At 48.9% G+C, this 27,386-nt stretch overlaps 1 protein-coding gene across 2 annotated transcripts in view; it reads left to right on the forward strand.

Moving 5' to 3' along the window:
• NRIP3 (nuclear receptor interacting protein 3) overlaps window positions 1–27,386 on the forward strand; it is a 738,043-nt gene that overhangs the window by 618,672 nt on the left and 91,985 nt on the right. The gene's annotated exons all lie outside the window — the stretch shown is intronic.

Raw genomic sequence — 27,386 nt, forward strand, 5'->3', positions numbered from 1 at the left:
CCTGACTTCTCCTTCAGAGATGTCACTGAATCAGAAGTTATTAACCTACTAAAAAATCTGTTAAGGCGATATTTGCCCACCTAAACTCATCAAAGACTGCGCAGACTGCCTTGTGCCGCTCTTCACTGCATTCATCAACGCGTCCTTTAAAACAGGCATCATCCCAGCTAACCTCAAAGAGGCCTGGGTCCGGCCCCTCCTAAAAAAACCTACTCTCGACCCCTCGCAACCAAACAACTACAGACCAATAACCACGGTGGCTTTCCTGCTAAAATTACTGGACAAAACCGCACACTGCCAAATCCAACACTTTCTGGAAACCCACTCCATCCTCGGGACTAGGCAATCAGGCTTCCGGACAGGACATGGCACAGAAACAGCCCTGGTAGATCTGAAGAGTCAGATCACCCAAATCATGGACAAAGGCAAGCCTGCTCTTCTGCTCCTTTTAGATCTCTCAGCCGCTTTCGTTCTGGTTGATCACAAGACTCTCACTTGACACCTCACCAACTCTGCCAACTTCTCCAAAGAAGCAGCCCTCTGGATCACTTCCTTCCTAGAGGGAAGACCCATGAAAGTCTTCTCGGACATCGCCAACGCCACTCCCACGACAATCCACTGCGGGGTCCCTCAAGGATCCTGCACTGCACCCACACTCTATAACTTGTTCACCAAGCCCCTCTTTGACAAACTTGACTCATACGGCATCACATACACAAACTACGCGGATGACACACAAGTACTTCTACCCCTTTCAGGATCCTACAACGAAGACGCCAAGGCACTCCACAAAATCTACTCCGTCATTAAGGCATGGATGGCAGTTAATGGCCTCTGCCTCAATGGTGACAAGACTGAAATCACGATATTAGGTCAACAGAACACCCTAGACAAACTTGACAAACTTTACGCTAACTTCTCCATTGACAACTCCATCATCCTCGTATCCACAGCCATAAAGACACTGGGAGTATACCTTGACTCTTCACTTTCGATGACCAGAGAAGTCAGCGCAATCACTTCCGCATCCGCACACACCACCATACTCATAAACGCCATCAAGCCCTACCTCTCTAAACCCAACTGCCTCTCTATAGAGAGGGCAACCATTGGAGCCAAACTGGACTACTGCAATGCACTCCTAGCAGGCACTTCAGCCAAAAACATAAACAGATTACAAATCACGCAAAACAATGCTCTCCGGGTCGCTCTTAGTATCCCAAGAAGAGAGCATATCAGTCAGGCCAGGCACTCAGCCCAATGGCTCCCAGTCAAAGAACGGATCACTCTCAAAATCCTGACCCTCACCCACAAATGCCTCTCTCTCTCCGCCCCCTCCTATCTATCAGAAACCATCCTCAAACCTTCCTCTTCCCGTCCCACCAGGACGAAATACTCCAACCTTATCTGCATCCCACGCATCAAAAAAGCCAAAGCTGGAGGTCTGAGCTTCCCCTACATTGCAGCCAAAACCTGGAACGCGCTCCCTGCAGATATTAGAGCGGAAAACTCACTCCACATTTTTCGCAGGAAACTAAAAACCTCATTCCTTACAAAATAATTAGGAAACTCTCAGGAATCCATGTAAATATTCTGCATTGCTAATGTATTCATGTCTACTGTAAATTCTGTATTATATGTAATTACTCTATCCTATGTAACTAAGATTTTGTCTGTAACAAGCGCCGTGATGCCCCCGGGCTGAAGTGCGCTCTACAAATCTGAATAAAATAAAAAAATAAATAAATTATGCTTCAAATTCAAATATACCCCCAGAATACCCTGTACGCAGACTTCAAAGAGGGGAAGGCCCCCTTACCAACAGCCTGGTTGACAATATTACTAATAAACTGGAAGAGTGGGACTAGAGAGAGAGCTACTAAACACAACGCCAGAAAGCTACAAGCGAAGACTGTGGTATTCTGACTGGTGCAGAGCATGCGACCGGGTGGGGCGTTATAAGAGCTATCAGAATACAGCCTTGGGTCTTAAAAAGTTGGGAATTTGCACGCAATATCTTTGCAAATACCCTTCCTGGAAAGTGGGATGCTCTTTGATGAGATTGAGACATGATATTCTGCTGACAAGGATAAACTGTGTTAAATGGAAAACCAGAGACTGCCATTCTGAAAGCTGTAGATTTTGCTCAGACTATAGTGAGTCACTAGAACACCTTCTTTTCATTGTGAAGCAGTAATGACACAATGTTTATTATGTTTCAAGAAATGTATAAACCAGTATGGAAGCAATATGGGGTAGGTAGTTTGGAGTTTGTTTTGGTCAAGGATGCCGTATCAATTGGGCCAGTCTTTGTTCCAATTTCTTACTATGATTAAGCTAGTGGAGTAAAGTTGATACAAATGAGATTTGGCACCCTGAGCAAGCACAACTAGGTATCTATATTTTAACACAACTGAAAGGACTTTTAAGTACTGAAATGATAAAATGAATGTTGAATTGTGCAAGGTTTTTAATATGCTTTATATAGAAGGTTTAAATGTATTATGATGTGTTTTAATGTATTTGTCAATGAATTTGTGTAAGGTTTTAACTAGTGTTAAAACTGAATGCACAATAAAGTTTAAAAAAGAGACTGTGGCCTTGTGTTGCATCCTGCTGTAGTTTGATTTTAGCCTTGAATTGAATCTAGCTGTAATTTGATTTTAGCCTGAATTGTATCCTGCTGTAATTATATTTTAGCCTTGTATTACATGTACTGTAATTTGATTCAAGCCTGAATTGCACCAGGCTGAAATTCTTTAATGTAAACTTGTATTGCATCTGGCCACAATTGAATTTTGGGCCAAATTGCAGCTAGCTGGAATTTTTATATTAGCCTTCTATTGAACCTAGATGTAATTCGGGAGTTCAGGCCTACATTGTTTGCCAACCAAACACTTGCATATTCCATGCCAAATAGCTCACAGTCCAGAGGGACACTCTGGTGCACCAAGGGGCTGCCCAACCACACCCCTATTCCCCCCTCTTGACCTCTACACAGGCCCTCCCTCACAACTCTCCACTCTGTCCTAAGTGCACATTCACCCCTATCATGTCACCTTACTCACAGTCCAGAGGGTCACTCTGACACACAAAGGAACTGTCCAACCCCCTGCCCCCTCTCTTCCACCACACAGACCCTGCACATTAGAGAAACACTATCACCCTCCTCGCTCCCACCAAACCGCAAACCCCCCATCAACAACCCTGCCTGACCTTCAGGTGAATCAATACCCACCACACCTATCATCCCCAAACAACCATTCTTTCCCCCACCCTGCCCTCCAGACCCCCTTGACCTACTCTTATCCATCCCTGAGTGTCACCCGATTAGCCCTTGTAAACACCGTTGCCAACACCCTTTGCCTAGCTGATCAGTCAACTCTCTTGCACACTCCCCAGGCACCCAGACATAGAACCTGGGACCTCCACACCATCCCATCCCTGCACACTTCTCCCTTCTCCCTACTTACACGCCTCGTCTACACACGCACCCGCTACTCACATGACTGTGTTGCCCTCCCACTCGCCAAACCCAGTCAAGTCCAAATTTGGCAAATACTCAAACACATTCCTCCAGCAACACCATATTTCACAGAAAATAGAGCAAGCCAACACCCCTGAATCTAACTCCGCCGTCTCAGCTCCAACTGAACCCTATGACTTCCTCGCTCTACAACACTCGTCACCACCCTCCTCACCCCTCAGAACACCATCCCTCCACTGGGACCACAATTGAGAACCTCTCAGACACTCCAACTCTTTATTCCCTTAACATACAAAGCCCTGCACATATCGAAAGCTCATTCCGCAAACACCCATTCCACCCACAAACCCTCACTGCTCGGTCACCACCAGCTCGTCAACCCGACCCCTCGCACCAGCATCCCAACAAACCAATCACCCCTACCATTTCCCCAGCTCACCTGTATTCTCATTAATGCCAGATCTGTTGTCAAAACCAGACACCGCATATTTGACTTCATCACCCCTAAAAACACAGACCTCTTGTTCATCACAGAAACCTGGTTCTCTGACAACTTCCGACATATCACACACCAGGCCTTCCTCACAGAATAGGGCTAGCAGAGCTTGCGGAATCGCCATCCTATGCAAAGCTCACCTAGTTATCTCACACTCTGAGACACAGGTATGCAGCACAGACTGTGGATCACTCATAGTTACATTTTCCATCCACCCCTCACTCACCCACAGCTTGCTGCTCATCTATAGGCCACCGGCCAGACACTTTGCTAATGCCTTAAGCGACTCTCTATCAGCCATACTCGTCTCCCACCCCTCCCTCACCCTAATGGGAGACCTCAACATATGGTTTGATGCCCAACGTAACCCCATGACACAACCACTCGTAGATAACCTGGTAGCCCTCAACCTGACCCGGCAGGTTATAGGTGCCATCCACAAGCAGGACATAGCTTCATTACAAGTGTGGCGGTCTGAAAATAATCTGCCGGTAATTCAGATTATCAGCACTCTTTCCCGACCATGCCACTACAAGAGGGGATGCCGGTAACAGTGCCAGTAAAATCATCCACTGTGCTACCGTCGCCGTTAGCACAGTGAACTGAAGCTACGGGGCCCTCCAGAAGCCATGCCGGAAACACTGGCACCACAGTAACAATTGAAAAGGATTTCTGCACACATCAGTTACTGCGCCACAGTAATGAGTAGATTTCAGAAGGCTGGTTCTTTTAATATACTAGGGATTTATTAGTAGCCCTTTACGATAACACATGTTTCGGCATTCCTAGTGTGCCTTTTTAAAATCAGACCAATAACTGTTGTTCAAAAAAATATAATGTGAAAATAATGGTGTGCTGAGATCAAAATACGGGAAGAAGTGATATAAAAAACAAAAAACAAAAAAAAAACAAAAAAACTCACATATGTTCCGATCATATTTAACCATATGGTCAAATAGTAAAACAATAATGTTGTTAATTAGACATTCTGAGATCAAAGTAAACATGATCATAGCATCCATTTTCACGTGATATAATTAATAGACATAAAGCATACATTGTGGTAAATTCAACGTGGCAACATTGCATAAAGGCGTGTAACCTTACATGAGGGTATGTGTATAGTGCAAAAATTGTAAACATACCATCAAGCCCTCAGGTTGCATTGGTGATATAAGATAGAGGACCAAAAACAGGGGAAGGGGGTGAGGGAGGTATTAATGGGTTTGAGAAAAGAAGAAAAGTGGAATGTTGTAAAAATGGGAGAGAAACGAGATTAGTGCATCTCCAGGCTACGTTGTTTCGTCATTAATCAAACAGATTAGGTTTACCTATCTGCTGAATTCGGAGCTGTATAATATCGTAATGGCGAATTGAGTCCATCAGACTCATGAGAAATACGGGCGCTTCAAAAAACAAGAGGTAAGAGGTGCATTGTCACTGACTATGTTCTGACCGAACAAGTAATATTATGTATATCAAACTGGTTGGTACGTCTGTTCGCATCTCTCTTTTATGAGTGTTTAGTCGTATGTGTTACCGGTATGTTGTAAAATGGAGTCTGCTTGATTCTTTATTAATTGTAATCACATGTTTCTAAAAAAGTGTTTCTACGGATCGTGCGCATAATACACACTACTTGCAGTGTGATTTAATAGTAGACATGGTTGTTATGAATATCCATGTGTTCAAAAAACCTGTGAGCATTAAATAAAATGCATTCTACCAACGTGCTGTTTGGAAAATGAACGAAATCTTTCTCTTTCACATATGTGTATTTTACCGACGTTAACTTATTAACTATTTCAGATGTGTGGAATTTGGTTTAAACACAGATAATGAAATGTCTTACTTTTTATGATATTTAGGAATAATGTAGATGCTAAAGACTTCTCTCATGTGGATATGTCCAACATTGAATTATGTTTTTCACTCTTTAACATTATGAAAGAGAATACAGTATATGTACTCAGACATTTTACAATTAGATATGCAAAGTACCTAAGCATGTTGTCTGCCCTACAATATTCTAGTGGAACATTCTATTTGTGAGGAGTAACTACGTGCATATCTGACACAAATTTCGGACTAGTGACAATCCCCCATCAATGCGCCCATAGTCTTTAAAACAGATATGTAAAGCAATAGATTCTTGCTTTTGAAACAGAGTACCATATATGGGCTTGGACCTTTTACAATTAGATAAGCACCTAATCATGATACCTGCTCCACAACAGCTTTTGACAGAAAACATGGTACACTCACATGAACCACATCTCCCACAATACACTGGGAGCAGAGGAACACTCTTCTTGCTAGACATAGGGCTGCATAGGGCTACCCTCATGTACGGCGGTTACACGCCTTTATGCAATGTTGCCACGTTGAATTTACCACAATGTATGCATTATGTCTATTAATTATATCACGTGAAAATGGATTCTTTGATCATGATTACTTTGATCTCAGAATTTCTAATTACCAACATACTTGTTTTACTATTTGACCATATGATGTTAAATATGATCGGAACATATGTGCTTTTTTTTTCTTTTCTATATTACTTCTTCCCGTACTTTTGATCTCAACACCATATTGTGCTCACACCATTATTTTCATATAATATTTTTTTGAACAACAGTTATTGCCCTGATTTGAAAAAAGGCACACTAGGAATGCCGAAACACGTGTTATCGTAAACAGCCACTAATAAATACCTAGTATATGAAAAGAACCAGCCTTCTGAAATCTACTCATTACTGTGGCGCAGTAACTGATGTGTGCAGAAATCCTTTTCAATTCTGACAAACTGAGTAGGGGAACCCTTTGTCTCCGTTCCCTGCACGCACCATTGCGAAACCACCAAAACTTGTACTTACCATATGAGTCGCGGAGGTCAAAGAGTGATCTTGCAGAAAAGTTCCCTTTTCATTTTTACACCACAGTAACAAGGCGACATCATGACAGCATTTTTCCAATAAACATTGGCACAAAAATGCTGATGCCACCGAAAAAACAGTGCTGGAAACACCGGCATTGTGGGGCAGGCGGTAACCAGGCCAGGTGTGGAGGACCAGGCCACAGGTGCACCCAATGAACCCAGCTGCACACAATGAGCACTAGGACTTCTGAAAAGGACCACACACATTGGCCAACACAACAATGCTGCCTCTCGAAGCAGTAGCTATGGCCCTGGATGTGCTGCATGCAGGAGTGCAGCTTTAGGACCAGGAGCTGCATCAGTGGCAACAGGATGACAGGCAGTGGAGGAGGAGGAGGATGTCAAGGAGAATGCTGATGAACAATGGCATGTAAGTGGTACCAATACCCCACGCAAGGGCCACCCCCTGGACCCTGACTAACAGGCAGATGCCCACTCTATACGCCTGAACAGTGAGACCATCCTTGAACTTGCGGAGCTCATCCAGTACGACATCCAGAGCATCATAGGCATCCGGACTGCCTTACCACCCCTGTTGAAGGTGGCATCAGTGCTGCACTTTCTATGAAACGGCAGATTCCAGCACTCAGTCAGCGAGCTGCATGGCATCTTGCAGCCTGCATTTTCAACTGTGCTGGTGCAGGTCCTGGATGCCCTCCTGCGCCATGTGTCCCAGCACATCGCCCTACCAACCACCCAGGCACAGGTCAATGCCACCAAGACCCGTTTCCATGCACTTGCGGGTATGCCTAATGTATTGGGAGCAGTGGACTGCACACATATAGAGTGTATGGCTGCCCACGCCATAGAGGAGGTGTATAGAAACTGTAGACAGTACCTTTGTGCAGGTGGTCTCTGATGCAGACTTAACAATCACCCACATCTGCGCCCGCTTCCTGGGATCAACCTATGACTCCATGGTCCTGTGGAACAGCACCCTGCTTGCGTACATGGTGTGTTTTGGGGGTCAGCGTACCTAGCTATTGAGAGATTGAAAGCATCAACACACACACCTTGTCGAATAGGAAACGGTACGGGGGTTCATTGTCTGGCACCAGTGCATGTCCCACAGCCACCATGCCAGTGCATGGACACAATTGGCATGCAAAAGTTGGTGGCCATGACTGGCATCTACCACATTTGTCAACGGATGGACACACCATCCCAATCTGAGCACGGATGTACATGCACATGCAATGCACTACAGGTACCAGAATGCATCAATGCCATGCCACAATACCCAGCACATCCTGACTCAGCCCCAACAACCCATCATTGGGAGACAGATCCAGCATTGCCTGTAACAAGGTGCATCAGGGCAAACCATGGCCCGCAAGTGCACAGACCCAGATGCATGTGTCACAGACTCACATCCCCAGATTTATGCACTGTCCAGTCACTTGAATTGTAATGCCCCTCCCTGTGTCCCATTCCTTGCAGGTGATTCCGGTTTTCCTTTACAACCATGGCTGATGACCCCTGTGAGAGATCCCCAGACTCCTCAGTAAATAGCCTACAATCACGCTAACATCCAGACACCGACGACAATCGAGCAGACCTTTGGATTGTTGAAGGCACGTTTCTGGTGGCTTCACTGTTCAGGTTGGGCACTAATGTACAGGCCAGTGAAGGTGGGGAAGATGGTCCTTGCCTGTGCAATGTTGCACAAAATGTGCATCAGGTGTAATAGACCCCTGCCCCCGGACATGGACATGCCGCGAGAGGACACCAATGACGATGGTGATGGGGATGAAGCTCTAGACATGCAGCAACACCAACACAGGGATGTCGGGGATGGGCGTGCAGCACACCAGGATCTCATTGAGAACTACTTTTGAGCACCCATCCACTGCACAAAACCCATGGCGCACACTGCATGTGATGCAGCGCAACAATAAAGCAGACCACTTCACAAAATGAATGTTCAGGTGTAAATGCCTTTTCACAATTTTCCACAACTATATGTATTTAGAAGGAAACCTCACAAAATGTATGACCTACCATGCCCTCCCCGAATAACCCTTCCCAACACACCCTCCACAACTAATGCCCTCCCCACCACTTCCTCCCCGAATAACCCTCCCCACCACCCTCTCCCAAACAGATGCTCCCCACCACCCCCTTCCAAACGGATACTCCCCACCACCCCTTCCCAAATAACACCCTCCGAGACATACCCCCTAGGATGCATTTGTTTCACATGAACTATTGTTCAGGGTCACTTCCATGGCCTCTTGTCACCGGACTTGCCCTTCCTTGGAGACCCTGACAGGTGCAGGGAGCAGTGCCTTGGGCTGCTCTATTGGGAGCTGGCAGGTGTGGTGATGGTAGAGGGGGGGTCAGAACCAGCCATATCCCTGCACTCTAGGGCCGCGTGCAGGGAAAGGGTGCAGGACTCTGCCAGTGCAGAGAAGGCCTTGCTTCTCACCCAAAGGGAATGGGCATGGGCACAGCGCCGGCTGGTTGCTTGCACACTTTCACTCATCATGCGTGTTTCCTCAAGCTGCTGAATCAGAAGTCCAGCCATCTCCTCGTGCCTTGATTCATTCCATGGCGGGGGTGGTGCGGTGTGCAGGTCCAAAGGGCTGAAGGCAGAACGATGGTAGGGGGTGTGGTCTGGTGATCCCCGGGTGATGTCCATGCCCTCCTGCATGGCATAGTGGTCTGTGGACGTGGTAAAGTATCTGGCAGGCTGGTGAGGAGGCAGTGGCAGTCTTAGCGGGCCAGTCAGCTGTGTGTCTGGGGCAGCCGGCTGTGCCTCCATGTGTGCAGGTGCGGCTGCAGGGGCTGCCGGCTTGATCACAGGGCCTGTAATTTGCATTGGAGGGCTGGTGTGGCCTTGGCAGTGGTGGCGCAGGGTGTGGACTTCCTCTTCTGTGTAGATGGCTGCAATGTACTCGGCGCACCATGCTCTTTGTCAGACAAGGTGCCTGTGGGGGTAGAGGGGCATGCCATTATACACCTCTGTGAAATCCTATGACTTGCAACATGCAGTTTCAACATTGTGTGACATTATGACTGTGCATGGGGTCATGACGGCTTTGATGCATGCATGCATGCCTGTGGGGGTGTGTGTGGGGTCCGGGGGAACATTGCTCGTGGTGCATACACGCCACCATGGCCAGGTGTGTGCCTCATGTATGTTTTGCTTCTCATGTCTCATCACTTTGGGCACATGACCAGTACTCATGTGGTGATATGTGTGTTTGGGTGTTTTGGAGGGCAATGCTTGTGTGCCCCTGGGTAATGGCCATGGTATTTTGGCCATTCCATGGGTTGGATGTGGTTTGGTGGCATGCAGTCGGACATGTCTCCATGTAGTGTGCAGTGCATTTCCCTGTCCACTGTGTATTGTTTTGGTGTGGCATGTTGTATTCACCGCCCTCTGCATGGGTCCCTGCGCCAGCCTTTGCCGCTCCCACTCCTTTGAGGTGCAGCACACTGCAGTATTTCTCCTCCCAAACCATCAGCTTGATTGGGGAGGCCATCCCACCTCCAGCGGCCACACATTCCCTCCTGTGGGCCGAGAGCAGGTTGTGGACCCTCAGGCGGAGGTCATCCCACCGCGTGTGACAATCTTTGAGGCTGCGTGTGATGGGGCCCACGTCCGACACCTTCTGTGCCATCTCCTCCCATATTGAATGGGAATTATTGAACCTGAAAAATCGAAATTTAAAAAAAAGAAGAAGAAAAAGAAAAATTGAGGAAATTTGCATAATATTGTTGGAAAGGACTGTTTTATTTGGCATTTTCATCGTGCAGCCATTTTTTGAGCTTTTTAATACCTGGAGCTGCGTTGCTATTTTGAAAGCACTCGTTTTTTTCCTACTATTGCTGCTTATTTGACTGTTTTTGGCCCTTCCAAGATGGCCGCCGTGGTTTTCTTTGTTGTGTAGGCAGGCTGTGCTGAATCACCTCTCCCTGTGCTGCACTCCCATTGGTTGCTGAGTGTTTTCTTCCATCCAATCAGAGTCCGGCAGGCTTCAGCCGGCCCTCTCAAGAAAGGCCCAATTCCAAGGCCCCTGTCTGCTCCCTGTCCGCTTCCGGAACGCTAATTGGGGTCCTCCCTGCACCTTATCCACAATGATGCTGCCACCTCACTCCTCTAAGAAATCCGGACTGCCTTGACTTTGCCACCTCCAGAACTATAGGTTAGTTCCCTCCTTATGGACTCACTTCTACTGCCTTTGACCATCACTGTTCTTTCTGCTTGTTGCTCCCATGTTGTCATCCTGCTGCACAGTGCTTCCTAAAACCCTTTGCTAACATCCGATTCAAAGATTGAAAAAGTGAAATCTTGCTGTTTTTGCTTTGTGCTAAAAAGTCAAATCTTGCTGTTTTTGCTTTGTGCTAAAAAGTCATATCTTGCTGCCCATTGCGAAATCCTCTGTATCTTGCTTGTATACTGTTTCTTCTCTGTAACCTGCCAGCCAGGTGACCTCACCACTCTTTTGTCTCACACCTATCTGCCTTAGCCCCCCCCGTATCTCCATCCTCTCCTTACTTCCAACACAATGGCACTTTCTGTTTCTCCTATCTTCTCCAACTGCTTCTCCATTGACTATCCTTCCCTTCTCACTAAGTCTGGTAGGAAGAAGTTCAAAAAGGATATCTTGGCCTCTAATCCTGGTCTTCCTGTCGCCGACACCTACTCCAATGCTTCCGCCAGACAGACCCTTACCGACATCCTCTTTGTTGTTCCTTCGCCAGATTTATGGACTCCTCATATGGTCTCTGTGCTCTGCCCTATCTCCTCCTCTCCCATTAATGGTGGCACTCGCTGGGAAGTTCTCATGGCTTCCTTCGACTCCTCTAAAGTCATCATTAATGTCTACCTAAATGGCACTGTCATGGTCCAAGGCCCTCAGGCCAATCTCCTCCTCTTTGATAGGCGCTTCCCTCGCCTCATCAATTTCCTTTCATCTCCTGCTGTCCCCTCCTCTCCCCCTTGGCTACCTTGCCCTCTCTCTCCTCGTCCTCCTCTGCCCCTCCTAGGGCTCTTTCTCCTCCGCAGGGCTGATCTGTACCCCTCCCCGGAAGGTCTTTAAGGCGGGCAACCTTCTTCATATTGCCACTCTCAACTCTCGCTCTGCCGTCAAACACTCCTCTGACATCTGCCACCTCCTTGAAGAACTAGACCTTAATGTCCTTGGTCTTACTGAGACATGGTTCACGGCCAGCTCTGTTACGAGCTTTGACACTCTCCTCCCTGATGGCTACCGGTCTGGTGGGGGGGGGGGGTAGCCCTGATCTTTCCTGAGTGGATTCCTGCCTCTATCATTCCCACTCAGACCTACTTCTCTTTTGAATGCCTTGTCTGTAGGCGTTCTCTCTCGCCTACCCATTCTCTTACTGCGGTTACCATCTACCGGACTCCTGGTAATATCACCTCATTTCTCTCTGAGTGGGCAGACCTCTCCTTCTCCCTCCTGGCCTCTACCACTCAACTCCTTCTCCTCGGTGAACTAAATATACATTTAGACTTACCTTGCGCCTCCTCTGTACTCTTCCGTGACCTCTGCGACTCCCTCTCCCTGTCCATCCTGCCCTCTGGCCCGAATCACTCTGCAGGGCACACACTCGATGACTTGATCTCCTCTGACCTCCCGCTCTCCATCCCTCTGACCACTCCTCTCTCCTGGAGCGATCACTCCCTCCTCTCAGCTCATCTCTCCCTCTCTTCCCGCCAAGTCAAGCCTACCCCAACACTGCCGCCTACCTTCTCGGACATCCGGCCCATGAAGCGTGTGACAGTTGAGGCTTTTGCCGCCACTTTCTCTCCCCCCCCTCCACCTTTGGCTGTCTCTCATCCTGATACAGCCCTGTCTCTGCTCTACTCTTCAATTTCTGATACACTTGATGCTCTTGCCCCTGTCATGAGGATCTGTTTGAAGTCCAAAGCCAAGTGCAATTCCTGGTATGACTCTGACCTAGCTACACTTAAACGTAAGTGTAGGGCAGCTGAGAGGAAATGGAGGACTTCCTGTTCATCCTCTGACAAACTAGCCTGTCGCCTGCTACAAAGGCAATACCGACTTTCTGTCCTCACCAAGAAGAGAGTCCATATTCAAGCTCGTGTCTCTCCGGTATCTAACAACTCGGCCAAACTCTTTAAAATCTGCAAGGAGCTGGCCAACCCTGCTGCAGTCTCTACCCCTCCTGTTGCCTCCCAGGCTCTTTGCAATGCCCTTAACTCTCACTTCATTTAAAAAACCCAGGACATCCGGTCCACCCTCTCCACCCACACTCCTCCTCTTCCCTCTCCATCTGTGCTTATTGACCCTCCTTTAGCCACCCTCCCACCATCCTTCTCATCCTTTCCTCTTTTCACCCCTGACGAGGTTGCTAGACAAGTCCGATCTATGAAAGCCTCTTCAAAACAGGTTCATCCCTGTTCCTCTAAAACCATCAAGGACCACATTGACATCCTCGCTCCGCCCCTTGCTGATTTTTGCAACCACTCCTTTGCCTCTGGATCCATCCCCTCCCCTCTGAAGCACTCCTTTGTGCATCCTCTTCTCAAGAAACCCACAGCTGATCCTTCTTGTCCAGCTAACTATCGCCCAATTTCCATTACTCCCTTTCTTGGCAGATTCCTGGAAAAGTTGGCCATCTCTCAGCTTAACCTTCATTCCAATTCTGTTGGCTGTCTCCATGACCACCAGTCTGGCTTCAGAGCTGCCAGAAGCACGGAAACTGCTCTCCTAAACATCCGTGAAGATCTGCTCACCAACCTTGACTCTAACATTCCCTCTGTCCTCATCCTCCTCGATCTCTCTTCTGCCTTTCGACACGGTCAACCATACCATCCTGCTCAACCGTCTCTGTGAAAACCTGGGTATCACTGATCATGCTCTGGCCTGGCTGACCTCTTTCCTCTCAGATCGACCCTCCCAGGTCCAACTTGGGTCCTTCCTTTCATTTATATTCCTCTCTACCTGTGGTGTTCCCCAGGGGTCTAACCTCTCGCCCTGGCTTTTCAACCAATACCTGGCAACTCTCGCCCACTGCATTGCCATTTTGTGCTCAAATTTCCAGTGCTACGCTGACGACACTCAACTCATTTTCAGGCTGCCCTCTGCCACCTCCTCTCCCTCTCTCATCTCTGATTGCCTAACTGCCATTCAAGATTGGTGTGCCACCAATGATCTTTGTCTGAATGCCAGCAAGACGGAGATCCTCCTCATCGGCACACCTTCACCATCCTTTCCCCTCACTCTCTGGCTGGCCTCCCTTGGCCCTCCTCCTACCCCCACCTCCGAGGCTAAGAACCTCGGGGTCATCTTTGACTCCACCCTTTCCTTCTCCGCCCACATCTCTGAGGTCTCTAAAATGTCAAATTTCCGACTGCACCTCCTCAGAGGCACTCTGCATTTCTCAAGTTATGGTTCTCTCTAGATTGGACTATGGTAACAGCCTCTATCTAAATCTACCTGCCTCTATTCTCCGCCCTCTGCAACTAATCCAGAACAGGACTGCGAGACTTGTCCTTGGCCTCAAGCCCTGGGATCGTATCTCTCCAGCTCTGAAACCTCTCCACTGGTTTCCAGTGGATGCAAGGATTAAATTCAAAACCCTCGGCATTGTCCACAAGGCTTTCTGGGGCCTGGGTCCAAAATACCTTCAGCTATCCCTCCGCAAATACCTCCCCTCTCGAGCTCTTCGCTCCTCTACCTCCAACTCACTCAGGGTCAGTCGTTTTTCTAAGAAACGAGCTCGGGCTAGCTCTCTGTCTTCGGCTGGCACCTCCCTCTGGAACAGCCTCCCTGCCACTCTAAAACTTGAGGAGAACCATCTCCGGTCCGGAAGCACCTCAAGACCTTCCTCTTTTCTTCTGCCTTCGCTCCCCCTCTCCCCTGCTGATCTGTTCTCTCTTGGCACCGTGCACCTGGCCACCCTCTGTCTTTTGGGCCCAGGTACCTGCTCATCCTGCCACTCTCCCGCACTGCCTCCGGGCCATCCCTTGCACTGGGGTCTGTATCTGTACCCATACAGCCCCCCTTTTTCCTCCTGCACTTATCAGACCTACCCTGTCTGCTGCCTTAAACCTAGCACTTGCAAATTGCTGGCTGCATTACCACTGTTTGTTGCCTTTATTATTTATTTATTGTTATTTATCTGTTTCTCCTCTGCTTCACACTTTCCACCTCTCCCCCTTCCATGCACTTTTCCCCTCCCCCCCCTCTCCCATGCACTTGCGCATTCTCAATGTCACTGGGCCGAGTAAGATTGCTGTTTTGTTCTCCCCTGTTCCCCTCCCTTGCCTTGTCGCGCTCTGAAACACTTGTGTATGAGCGCGATAGAAATGAAATATCAATCAATCAATCAATATGTCATTTTTGCAGATTTGGCTACTCATCCTGTGGTCAGTGGCGAACAGCTCCTGTGCATTGTCCACTATGGTCTCTGTCAGTACGGTCAATTCCTGCTCTGTGATGCATGGCTTCCACTGGTGCAGTTCAGGAACTGTGGACTTCATGGCTGCAGTCAGGATGCCGGTATCACAGTGACCGGATGGCAACAGGAAGTGGGTGATTTTATGCGGATTGTTTTTTTCAATGTGAGCTTCCAGTTCCTTTTTTCGACATTTCCAGTCCTAGTGTTTCCATTGCCGGTGATTCCATCGGATACATGTTGGTAATGGTACCACTGGCATTTCTGTGACAGTGCCACCAACTTTAGCGGTCAATGAGTGTGGTTCAGTTCTGCCCGTTGCAACAGTTACCGTAAAGCCGGATTGCGCGCTCCCACAGGGTTGTGATGTGCCAGTGATTACATGGTTGCGGTTGTCAGAAATGCTGATACCGGTTTCACAGAATCACCGCCACATTACCTGCAAACTCGTAATGAGGGCCATACTCTTGAAGATATCCTTAGTGCCTCTGACCTCATCTCTGCCCACACCCCTCAACCTCTCATATGGACAGACCACACGGCCATCTTTATCTTGCTTCTGTCACCAGCCCCTTCTCTATGGAAGACAAACACTGGTCTGCCATCCGACTTCCAGCTCTGGAATAAGGTAAAAATAACTCCAGATCTGGCTGACTCCCTTCTCTCCTCCCTTCCGAAGGAGGACCACCGTCCATAGACCTCTTCGACACATGGCTCTGAAATGCCCTACTGCCACTCACCCTCTCAAGATCCACACCCTCGCAACAAGGTCCCTTACCTAGTTGATTCACCCCCCTCCTCAAATCTCTCAAAACAGGAAATCTCCCTAGAACGTAGATGGCAGACCGACCTAACCCCCAAAATAAATCAACCTACAGTCATCAGCATCATACTGGAGTTCCTATGGGACTCCATGGAATGGGGATTTACCGTCCTTTCTGCTGCCTGCAATATCCCGGTTAAACCAGGATATCAGGCGGTGGAAACGGTAGATCAAAGCTGAAATCTGTAAGGCCAAAAAATCGTTTTACAAGAACAGAATCGCCAACTGCCGTAACAATAGCAAGGAACTTCACGAAGATCACAGAATTCATGCTCCCCTGGACTTATCCCCCAACACACATCTCCTAATCCTTCTGGGACCATTTCCATAGCACAGCGCTAGAAAGAACCCACATCATCAACACAAAACTGGCAGCACTCTCACCTCATCTACCCACTTCCACTTATGAACCCCCAACCAGCCCATCCTGCATCTAGTCCTCTTTCTCTCACATCTTCACACCTAATTTCACACCTAATTTCATCAAACTACTGACTGACAGCCTCCCAACCGGATCCCTGAGTAACCCATGCCCCCATCCTCCCTCCTCAAAGTGTTCTTCACATCGACCTGTGCAGGCAGCATCACTGGATCTATCCTCAACGCCTCCTCACCTCAGGTATTTTCCCAGAAGCTTTCAAAACATCCCACATCAAACCCCTACTTAAAAAGTAATCTCTTAACCCACTCCGAGCCAGTAAACTACCAACTGATTTCTAATGCCTGCCTCCTAGCCAAACTCACTGACCGTACTGCCTACTCCAAACTCAGTACTTTCAGAGAAACCAACCACCTCCTCGACCCCACCCGTTCCAGTTTCAGACCCCTTCATGGAACTGAATCATCCCTAGTCTCCATATGGGATGACCTCAAAAACACTGCAGACACAGAGGGTGGTGCCGCACTCATACTACTTGACCTCTCAGCAGCATTTGACACCTTTAATCACAACATCCTCTTTGACAGCTTCCATTCCCTTGGCATTAGGGAGACAGCACTGAAGTGGAGTTCCTCATTCCTTGCAAACAGACACAAATAACCTACCTCCATTCTTTCACCTCATCTGCTCAACCCGTTAATAATGGAGCCCCTCAAAGTGCCTGTCATCCCCCCTCCTCTTGAACCTCTACACAAGCCCTCTCTCTGCACTTAAACGTGCACACAACCTCACCTGCTCCAACTACGCTGACAACACTCAAATAATTTTCAGAATCCGTACCGCTGTCTCCACCCCCATCTAAACCTTGCATCCTGCCTCACAGAGATTGATGACTTGATGACTGTAATTCATCTCAGGCTCAATACCGGGAAAACAGCCCTCTTCCCACAACCTACCCCTGGTCCACCTCTCTAGACCCCCTCTACTTCCTCACAGTCGACCTGGGCTGCACAATGGTCAAAGTCCTAGCTCTATCACAACACATTAACAGGATGTCAAAAGTCCTCTAACTATATCTCGGCACATTTTCCCTTACCTCTCCTAACCCCACAGAGTGATGGCAATCATGTCCATTATTCTCTGCCGATAAGACTACGCAAACTCTCTCTGTCTGGACCTCCCTGAATACCAACTCAAAACGCTCCAAAGAATTCTGAACTCCGCAGCTACGCTCCTCCTCCCCCTCGGTTGGAGAGCGCACAGCACACCACCCTCCGTACCCACCATTAGGTCCCAATTGGACAATGAGTCACTTTCAAAGTCATGTGCATCAGTCACCGAGCATTACACAAGACAGGCCCTAAATACCTGGAACAGAAAATTCTCCCACTACCACCCCCACTAGAAACCTGTGATCAGGCACTGCTCCCCTCCACTTTCTCTGTCCAAGCCCCCACTATGTGGAAGTATTTGCCACTTAAGATCCGATGCATAGAGGACCACCTGACCTTCCAAAGGGCCCTCAAGACATGGGTCTTCCCTCAGCACCATGACTAACCCTGCCCTCACGATGTGTGAGGGTAACCTATGTATTGCACTTGGAAGAACTCTAAGGGCAGTCAGTGTAGTGCATCAGGATGAACTTTGTGAGTGGTCAGGGGACTGGATTGAGACAGACTTTCAGGGGCTGTCCAGGTGTTGCATCTGGCTGAATTGAGAGGGAAGCTAATGTGCTGCACTTTAATTACCGTTAATGGTCTGAGAACATTCAATATATTGCATTCGAGGGGATTGGGTCCTCCGACATATTCCATATCTATGGCAGTAATCACCACAGCTGTGCTGCTTCGGAAAATCTTTCGGCTTCTGCGTCAATGACGTTGATACGCTGTCCTCGTGGGCCTCCGTCGAGCCGACGTCACCAGATGTTATACGTAGGATGCACAACACCCATAGCCTTAGTTCCGTTTTTTCCACAAACGTGTTAGCTTCGGAGATCTCGGCACGCCTCAGTTATACTGAATCCTGTTCTTTCGGTTCTTCGAACCTGTTTGTTTGTGTAATTGAAATGATGTCTTCGACTTCTTCCACCCCGCGGTCGGGTTTTAAGAAGTGTCGGGTGTGCGGGTCCAAGATGTCGTTGACGGACACGCACAACGCTTTCCTCTGGTGCCTTGGGGAGGACCACGATATGGATGACTGTGTCGACTGTCAGTCGCTTACATCGAAGCTCTTGCGGGAGCATAAGAAGAAGCTGTCAGTGGGTAAGGTAGCCAAGCCCCGGAAGTCGCGATCCAATGGACGTTCGACGGACGATTCGAGGGGCGACTCTCCGCATCGTCGTCGTGAGTCTGGGGGGTCTCGGCCCAGGAGTCGGTCTCGCCATTCCTCTGCCTCTTTGAGGCACTCACTGAAGCGCTGTCACAGGTCGCCTTCCCCGTCCTCATCCGAGGACTCCGCCCGTCGGCGGGTTGCTTTTTCCAACAAGCATTCCACTCCTGACGAATGAGATTCCTTCCGAAAGGAGATGATGGCGATTTTTCAATCGCAGGGCTACGGTCCGTCCGCGCCGTCAAAGGACGCCGGCCGTGACCGTGCTAGGGACACCACTCGTACGCCTTCGGGCTCGATCGGTCGTTGGGACCATCGGGCACCTTCGAGGTCCCGGTGGGACAAGGATGGTCGCTCTAGACATGCCCGTTCGAGGTCCCGGTCCTCGTCGCCCTCGAGACCACGTGAGCCTGTGAAGTCTTCGAGGAAGACATCGACGCCTGCGGCGCCAAGGTCGTCGAGGGACACTCTCGAGGCTCCGCCTCCGAGGAAGTCGTGGCCACCCAGGCTGTTGAAGGACACGCTCGGGGCTCCGCCTCGAGGCCTGTGTTGACGCCGTCGAAGTTGTCGGCACCTCGCTCTACGCCGACGCCGATTCCGTCAATGCCCTCGACACCTTTCGGGACTGCTTTGTCAGAGGTACCCTGTGGCACGGTGGAACCCCAGAAAGGCTCTGACCAAGGCTAAGAATGTCTTTGTCCCTTTTTCTGTGCCCTCTTTCTGACCTCTGGATTTTATTTCTGAGGGGGATGAGGGATCTGAGGAAGGTTTGGTGCCTGAGGAGGTGCCTGATGAGATTTTGTCTGGTCACAGCCAGATTGAAGACCTGCTTCAGTCACTGCAAGACGCCAGTGGTCTGGACACCTCTGCGGAGGTGGAGTTCTTTCGGCCTGAGCCTGGCACCTATGCTGAGTCCTAACCGGGGGCTTATGTCTAGGGTCACAACTACTTAGGGTGGTCTACGCCACCTGTCGAATTTCTGCAGGATGACCTGACGGACATCCTCGACCAAGATCCTCCAACTGACCCGGTACTGCCATTCCATATGGCTTTGCAAAGAAGGGTGGCTGCAGTTTGGACTGCTCCGGAGAGTCTCCCGGCAGTGAGCAAGTCTTTGCCGTGAAAATACCGTCCTGCCAGTAGTGACCCCTGCTACTTGACCACGCACCCCACTCCAGAGAGTTTGGTGGTGCAGGCGCCCATGGCCCCAGCAAAGCAGGCGTCGTACCCTACATCCCTCCTGATGGGGACGACGAGCGGTTTGATGGCTGGGCGAAGAAAGTGTTTTCTTCAGGGGGTATGGCTTTACAGGCAGCCAAATTCGTGTGTTTCACACACACACTCTGTGGAACTGTATTTCATTGACGGCTGAACATATTCCCGAAGCGGAGGAACGGGATGGTTTTCTTTCTATCCTACAGGATGGCAAGGATGCTATGTGTGAGTCCGTTCAGTCGGGTCTGGACATGGTGGATTGTGTCAGCCGGTCCATGGCGGCGAGCACCATAATACGCAGGTTTGCGTGGTTGCGGAAGTCGGGGTTTGCTCCTGATGTGCAGGCCCGGCTCCTCAACATGCCCTTTGATGATGAACATCTTTTTGGCAGCAAGGCTGACGAGAGCCTTGAGAGGTTGCAGACCTCTAAAGCTGCAGCGAAGTCATTGAGCGCTGTAGTTCGCCAACCTACTCCTTTTCGTCCTAGGGGACAGCAATGGAGGGGAGGTTCCTTTTGATATTACTCATCCTTTAGTAAATCGAGAGGAGCTGCAAGTCAAAGGGGCCACCGTAGGAGTGCCAGAGGTGGAAAACAGGGTACTCGATGTGCCAAGGCCACTTGGGCAGTTGCCTCTTTGCCCTCAGGCACTGCCGCAGTCGCTTCTGCTCAGTCATGAGGCCATGTCCCATGGTTCGCCAGTTGGGGGAAGGCTGGCGCAGCATTTTGTAGAGTGGCGTGCCATTACTTCAGATGTGTGGGTTCTGGAGATCATAGCCCACGGCTACTGTCTTCCTTTCCGGCAGAGGCCTCATGACAATCCACCAGGGAATCTCTCTTTGAAGAGTCCGGATCCGCTCCTTGTGCAGGAAATTCAATCCCTGCTGGAGAAAGGCGCCATAGAACTGGTGCCTGTAGCGGAGAGGAACAAGGGATGGTATTCCCCTTATTATTTTATTTCGAAGAAAGACTTGGGATTGAGATCCATCATGGACTTGTGCGGTTTGAACAAGCTCCTCAGGAAGGACAAGTTCAAGATGGTTACTCTTTCTCAAGTCCTCCAGGCCCTTCAACTTTAGGACTGGTTGGTGTCTCTCGACCTCAAGGACGCTTATTTTCATGTGCCGATCCATCCAAAGCACAAGAAGTACCTGAGGTTCGCGGTTGGCGACTCGCACTTTCAGTTTCGGGTCCTGCCGTTTGGATTGACCTCCGCCCCGATGGTCTTCACCAAGCTCATGGTGGTGGTGGCAGCGTATCTCAGGAAAGTGGGGATTCTCATTGACCCCTCCCTGGACAATTGGTTGATTAGGGTGCGCTCTCCCGAACAAGTCCTGGATCATCTGTCCGTCACCTGCCACTCCCTTCACAAGCCGGGCTTCTCCCCCAACTTAAAGAACCCCCATTTGACGCCAACCCAGCAGCTCCAGTACATCGGAGCAGTGCTTGACGCATCCCTGGGGCAGTGTTTTCCTCCCCAGGTGAGGGCTCATCACATTCAGCAGATGGTGCACAAGTTTCAACACGCCCAGAGTCTCCCGGCGTTCGAGTTCTTGAGGTTGCTCGGCCTCATCGCATCCTGCATTCTTCTGGTGCCGAAGGCCAGGTTGCGGGTGAGATCTATGCAGTGGTCCCTCAAGATGCAGTGGTCGCAGTCCTCCAGCAGGATGTCGGACCCCGTTCAGGTGCCACCCTCGGTCGCCCAGGACCTTCTGTGGTAGGCCGTCGAAGGCCATCTGATGAAGGGGGCTCCATTTTGGCTACCCTGGCCGGAGGTGACGATCGTGACGGACGCATCCTCATGGGATGGGGAGTTCCTGCCAATGAGTTGACAGTCAGCGGTCGTTGGTCTCTGTGGGAGTCCAGACTCCATATCAATCTGTTGGAGCTGCGGCCCGTCAGGCTTGCCCTGAAGGCTTTTCTGCCGACTGTGCGAGGAAAGAATGTCCTGATTCTGACAGACAACACAGTGGCCATGCACTGCCTTAATAAACAGGGGGGGCAGGGTCACTTCCTCTGTGCAGGGAGGCGATGCAGCTCTGGTTCTGGGCCATCCAGCAGGAAGTTTTGTTTTCGGCAGTTCATCTGGCCGGAGACGAAAATGAGACGGCGGACGCTCTGAGCAGGCAGAGCGCAATCTCTCACGAGTGGGAGCTGGCTCAGGAGATTCTCCTGGAGATCTTTGCCCTTTGGGAGACCCCTCAGGTGGATCTCTTCGCCTCCAGTGTCAACCGGAAGTGCGAAAGGTTCTGCTCGTGGGAATTTCCTCCAAAAGGTGCCTTAGGAGACGCGTTTGTGGCGGAGTAGTCCATTAACACCGCTGTACGCGTTTCCTCCAGTCCCCGTCATCCCGCAAGTGCTGCGGAGGTTACCGAGGTTCGGTTTCCGGATCATCCTCATTGCTCTGGCTTGGGCTCGGAGAACGTGGTACCCGGACCTGCTCGGCTTGTCCATCTGCCCTCCACGTCGTCTTCCCTACCAAGATGACCTGCTCTCACGGGAGGGGGGTCAGGTTCTCCATCCAGCAGTCAGATCGCTCAACCTTCACGCTTGGCTTCTGAAAGGTTGAGGTATAAGGATTGGGACCTCCCTGAAGATGTGATGGAGGTGTTGCTTTCGGTCAGACGGCCGGCAACAAAGTCCCTGTACCGTTGCCGTTGGAGAAAGTTCTGCGACTGGTGCAGGGTTAAGAATGTGGATCCTTTTTCATGTGACATTCCTGTGGTTCTGTCTTTTTTGCTTTCGTTGGCCCACAGGGGCCTGCAAGTGGGTACTGTTAAAGGTTACCTGGAGGCTGTCTCTATTTAAGCGCACGTCTGAGGAGTGTTCTTATTTCAAAATTCTGTTAATTTCTCAGTTTCTCAAAGGCCTTACTAATGTGTTTCCGCCATCACCTTTCCAGGTGCCGGGTTAGGATTTGAACTTTGTTCTGAAATTCCTTATGGGTGCTCTGTTTGAGCCTTTACATTCTTGTTCTTTGAGGCTATTAACCCTTAGAACTGTGTTTTTAGTTGCTGTCACTTCTGCTCGCAGAGTGAGTGAGTTGCAGGCACTTTCAGTTAAGCCACCCTTCACTGTGTTTCATAAGGACAGGGTTGTCCTTAGAGTACATCCTTCCTTTCTTCCGAAGGTGGTGTTGGAATTTCATTTTAGCCAGAAGGTTGTTCTTCCGGCATTTTATCCTCCTCCACATCCTGGTAAGGAAGAGGAGAGGCTCCATAGGTTGGATCCTAGGAGAGCTTTAAGTTTCTACATTTCTCGGATGTTCTGGGTCAGAGTGGACGATCAGCTCTTTATTGGTAACACTGGAAGGAGTTTTGGACAAGCTGTTACTAAGCAGACTTTGTCTAGATGGATTATCTTGGCAATCTCTGAATGTTACCGCTTGGCGGGTAAGGACCCTCCGGTAGGCTTATGGGCCCATTCTACTAGGGATATGTCTGCCTCTACTGCCCTGCAGAGGGGTGTTCCTATTCGTAACATCTGTGAAGCAGCCACTTGGGCTTCGGTCCATACTTTTGTACGACACTACTCCCTGGATTCTATCCATGGGCAGGATCTGGCCTTTGGCAAGGCGGTTCTTTACTCTGCAATTTGATTGGGCATTCTAAAATTCTATATTCTAAATTCTTTTTCCCTCCTCCATACATCGGTACTGCTTTGGGAGTCTGTCATAGATATGGAATACGTCGGAGGACCCAATCCCCTCAAAGAACGAGTTACTCTCTTACCTGGTAACATTCTTTCGATGGGATGGTCCGACAACATATTCCATATCGCTCCCTCCCTACCTGCCCCTCTACAGAATTACTTATGCAATTGCAGCTTACTTTTCCACAAGGCTTTCTGTGGTCATACTGGCAGAAGATTGGTGACACACGTTCTGGGGAAAAAACTACAACTGAAGCTACGGGCGTCGTTCGTCCTACTTATAACATCCGGTGACATCGGCTCGACGGAGACCCTCAAGGACAGTGTATCAACGTCATCGACGCAGGACTCGGACGCCAAAAGATTTTCCAAAGCAGCACAGCTGTGGTGATTACTGTCATAGATATGGAATACGTCGTCAGACCATTCTATCGAAAGAACGTTACAAGGTAAGAGAATAACTTGTTCTTTGGGTGAATTTCCAGGGTGGCCAATGTAATGCACTTTGATAAATTCGAGGGGAGCAAATGTATGGCACTAAGAAATGTATAGGTTGGCCACTACATCCGCATATAGATGAATCTAGACTAAGCTATGAAGAAAAGCAACACTGTATTGTACGAAAGGGAATCAATGCGACCATTAGAATGCAGCTGTCCACCATGCAGAAGTTGGTCTAACTACTCACATAACGCTTCTCCTGCTTCACATACTTTGCACAACACCTCCGCCATTAAAATGCAGCTATCCACCACAATAAAATGTGGTCTAGCTGTACACTTAATGGCCCTTATTCACAGAGTGTTTTCCAATGGTGTTGTGTGATTATAAAACGCTTCTGTGAAATGGGCCCAGTGTCTCTCTCTAGCATACTCTCTAAATTACCCTCAGCACCTATGCACTTCTCTAAGACAATCTTGCACAAAACCTCATACATTAGAATGCATCTACCCCCACGATAAAACGTGGCCTAGCTGCACACATAATGTCTCTCCTGCTTCAAATACTTTGCAGAACACAAATATCACTAGAGTGCAACTATTCCCCACAACAAATTTCGGTCTAGCTACACGCATACTTTCTCTCTCGCATACTCTCCAGATTACCCTCAGCATGGTAAGAAACCAGAAGGTGTCTCACCCACTAGTCCCGGGGATCTGTCATCCGGGTGGCCAGGACACTGCTATCACTTTTGGACCCAGCGGGGGTCATCACCTGGGTGAGGGGTTTTTGGGAAGTGGGACACCGGATGGGGAGACTCGGTTTCCCCCCTCCCTCTAACACCTTTACTCCATCCTACCAGGTAGGATATGTAGGAACTCTACCACCGCCCCTTTTCTTAGACAAACACATTCACATGGACAGCCCGCTTTGGGAGAAAACAGACTAACACCCGAGCAATATACCTGACGTGTCCCAATTCAATGGTCAGGCAGGTCAACCAATTTCTGGCCGACACTCACATCTGACTTCCATTAAGCTTCCCCACATGGATAAAAGGCGGAGTGCAAAACCACACTCTGAGCGAGTCAAAGCACTTGAGGAAACAGCAGTTTGGAGAAGGCAGCTGAACAAGAGAAGAAAGATGGCAAAACAGGAGGGGATCGCAGGGAAGGAATTTCGCTGACCTTTCCAACAAGAAACCGTTACTTTCAAGAACCCTCAAGAATAGAAAGCATAAGACCAGGAACCCAGGCTTAAGTATCCTGTATTGTGTGTCAGAGATACTCAGGGACCTCCCACATCACTAATCAAGACTGGGAGAAGCAGCAGCCACCGTGGTACAGTTCTTCACTCCAAGAATAAAGCAGCATCAGTGAAATCAACTCAGCCAGTGAGTTTGGGAGATCGATTTCAGGCCAGTCTGTGTTGAAACTTAGGTTGCAAGCAGCAACATTGTATGGCGAGCGCTGAACCGAACATGGTTAAAAACTTGTGTGATAAAAGACGCAAGTAAAATTGAACTGTTGATGATTGTTTGAACTTTGAAAAGCAAGATACGATACCTTTTGACAGTGTCTGGCACCTCGTGGGTGCTCAATCAAAGGTTTCTGTAAGGTATCAATATGAGAAATACAGAAGTGAAGGTTAAAGGGTTGTATTAAAAAGAGAACAAAGAATTGTGGATCGAGTGGTCCTGTGAAGTGGTCGAGCGGAATCCCATGCACAGATAAAGGTTTTCGATTTTGATACAATAAAGAAAGTTTGGAAAATGAGATACATTTGGTTCGAGCCCGACGGAGGGAGACCAATTGAAGGGTTTTTGTTAAAGTGGGTCTGAGCCCGGTGGAGGGGGACTCGGGGTGAACAGTGAATCACCCGCAAAACTGTGCATGTGTAATCCTGAGAAGAAAGGAGCTTTGGTGTTTGTTTGTCGCATCAGGCCCTCTGAAATCAGAGACTTTGGCACAGAAGGCCTTGATGCTGCGGTTTTGAACTGCATCCTCGTGCCAGAGAAGCCAGAGTGTGTGCTAAGCTCAAGTGTGCCGCCGCCAACAGCTCAAAGATCCTGACATATCATTTCTTGAACCCTTTTCTTTTGCATAACATTGTTTCCCAAAATAATTGTATTTAGAAGTAAGGTTTGGCAATAGGTTTATCAGTATAGGCCCTTTTATTTTGACAAGACTCGACTAGGACTGCGTTATTATTATTTGATGGTCGTAGTTTGCTCCCATCTTTAGATTTAGTATTAGATAGGTGTTTTTCAAACCCAATTGAAAGTTCAATAAACACCCTTGGACTGTGGTCAGGTGTGCCTGTCCTACTGTTTGATACCATGCCTTCCTTACAGCACCCATATACTACTACAAGACACATAGCACAAAACCAATGCCATTAGAATGCAGCTATCGCCACAACAAAATTCTGTCTAGCTGCACACATAATGTCTCTCCTCCCTCTTCTAACATTTTGCACAACACCTCTGCCATTAAAATGCAGCTATACCCCAAGATAACATTCTGTCTAGCTGCTCCCATAACGTCTCTCCTGCTTCACAAATTTGCACAACACCTCTACCACAAGAATGCAGCTATCCCCCACGATAAAAGGTCACTCTATCTGCACCCTTAATGCCTCTCTCCCATACTCTCCAGACTACCTATCTGCACCCTCCCACATGCCTGCTCAACATGGGCAACTAGCTGGGACTTGGCCTCCCCTACCTACCTTCTTATTGGCTTACCTGCACACACGCATTCTATAACTCTCTGACAAATTTCCCATACTTGGATTACGGTCCCCAAGGGCGTTCAACCTACAGCATGTTGAGACCATACCAATGATGAAGGTTGCTATACAAATGCCCTTTACATTACATCACAATCCTGGGACAGTGCTGTGAAGCCAGCAGAGGGGCCAGGAGAGAAGGAGACCAAGGAATCACTAACTAGAGAACCTCCAAGAGCCCAGTAGACTGTGTAGGCCAAGGAGCAGAAGATACTGCCAAGATGTTCATGAGGTCTCTCTGCGAGATGTGGTGATACAGCTGGCCGCCTGAGTGACAGACTGTGTAATGCAAGAGACATGGCAGCAGATGCTGGAAGGCATAGCAGATGGAGACCTCATGCTGTATTCTGGGAAACTTAGCCAAAGTACATAGGTTTCCAGTAAACATTGTAAGAGAAATGGAGCTGTGTTGCTGTATTCTGGTAAAAGGAGACCAAGTT

Source organism: Ambystoma mexicanum, chromosome 11 (assembly GCF_040938575.1).
Source record: "Ambystoma mexicanum isolate Mex_15411 chromosome 11, UKY_AmexF1_1, whole genome shotgun sequence".
Classification (NCBI taxonomy): domain Eukaryota; kingdom Metazoa; phylum Chordata; class Amphibia; order Caudata; family Ambystomatidae; genus Ambystoma; species Ambystoma mexicanum.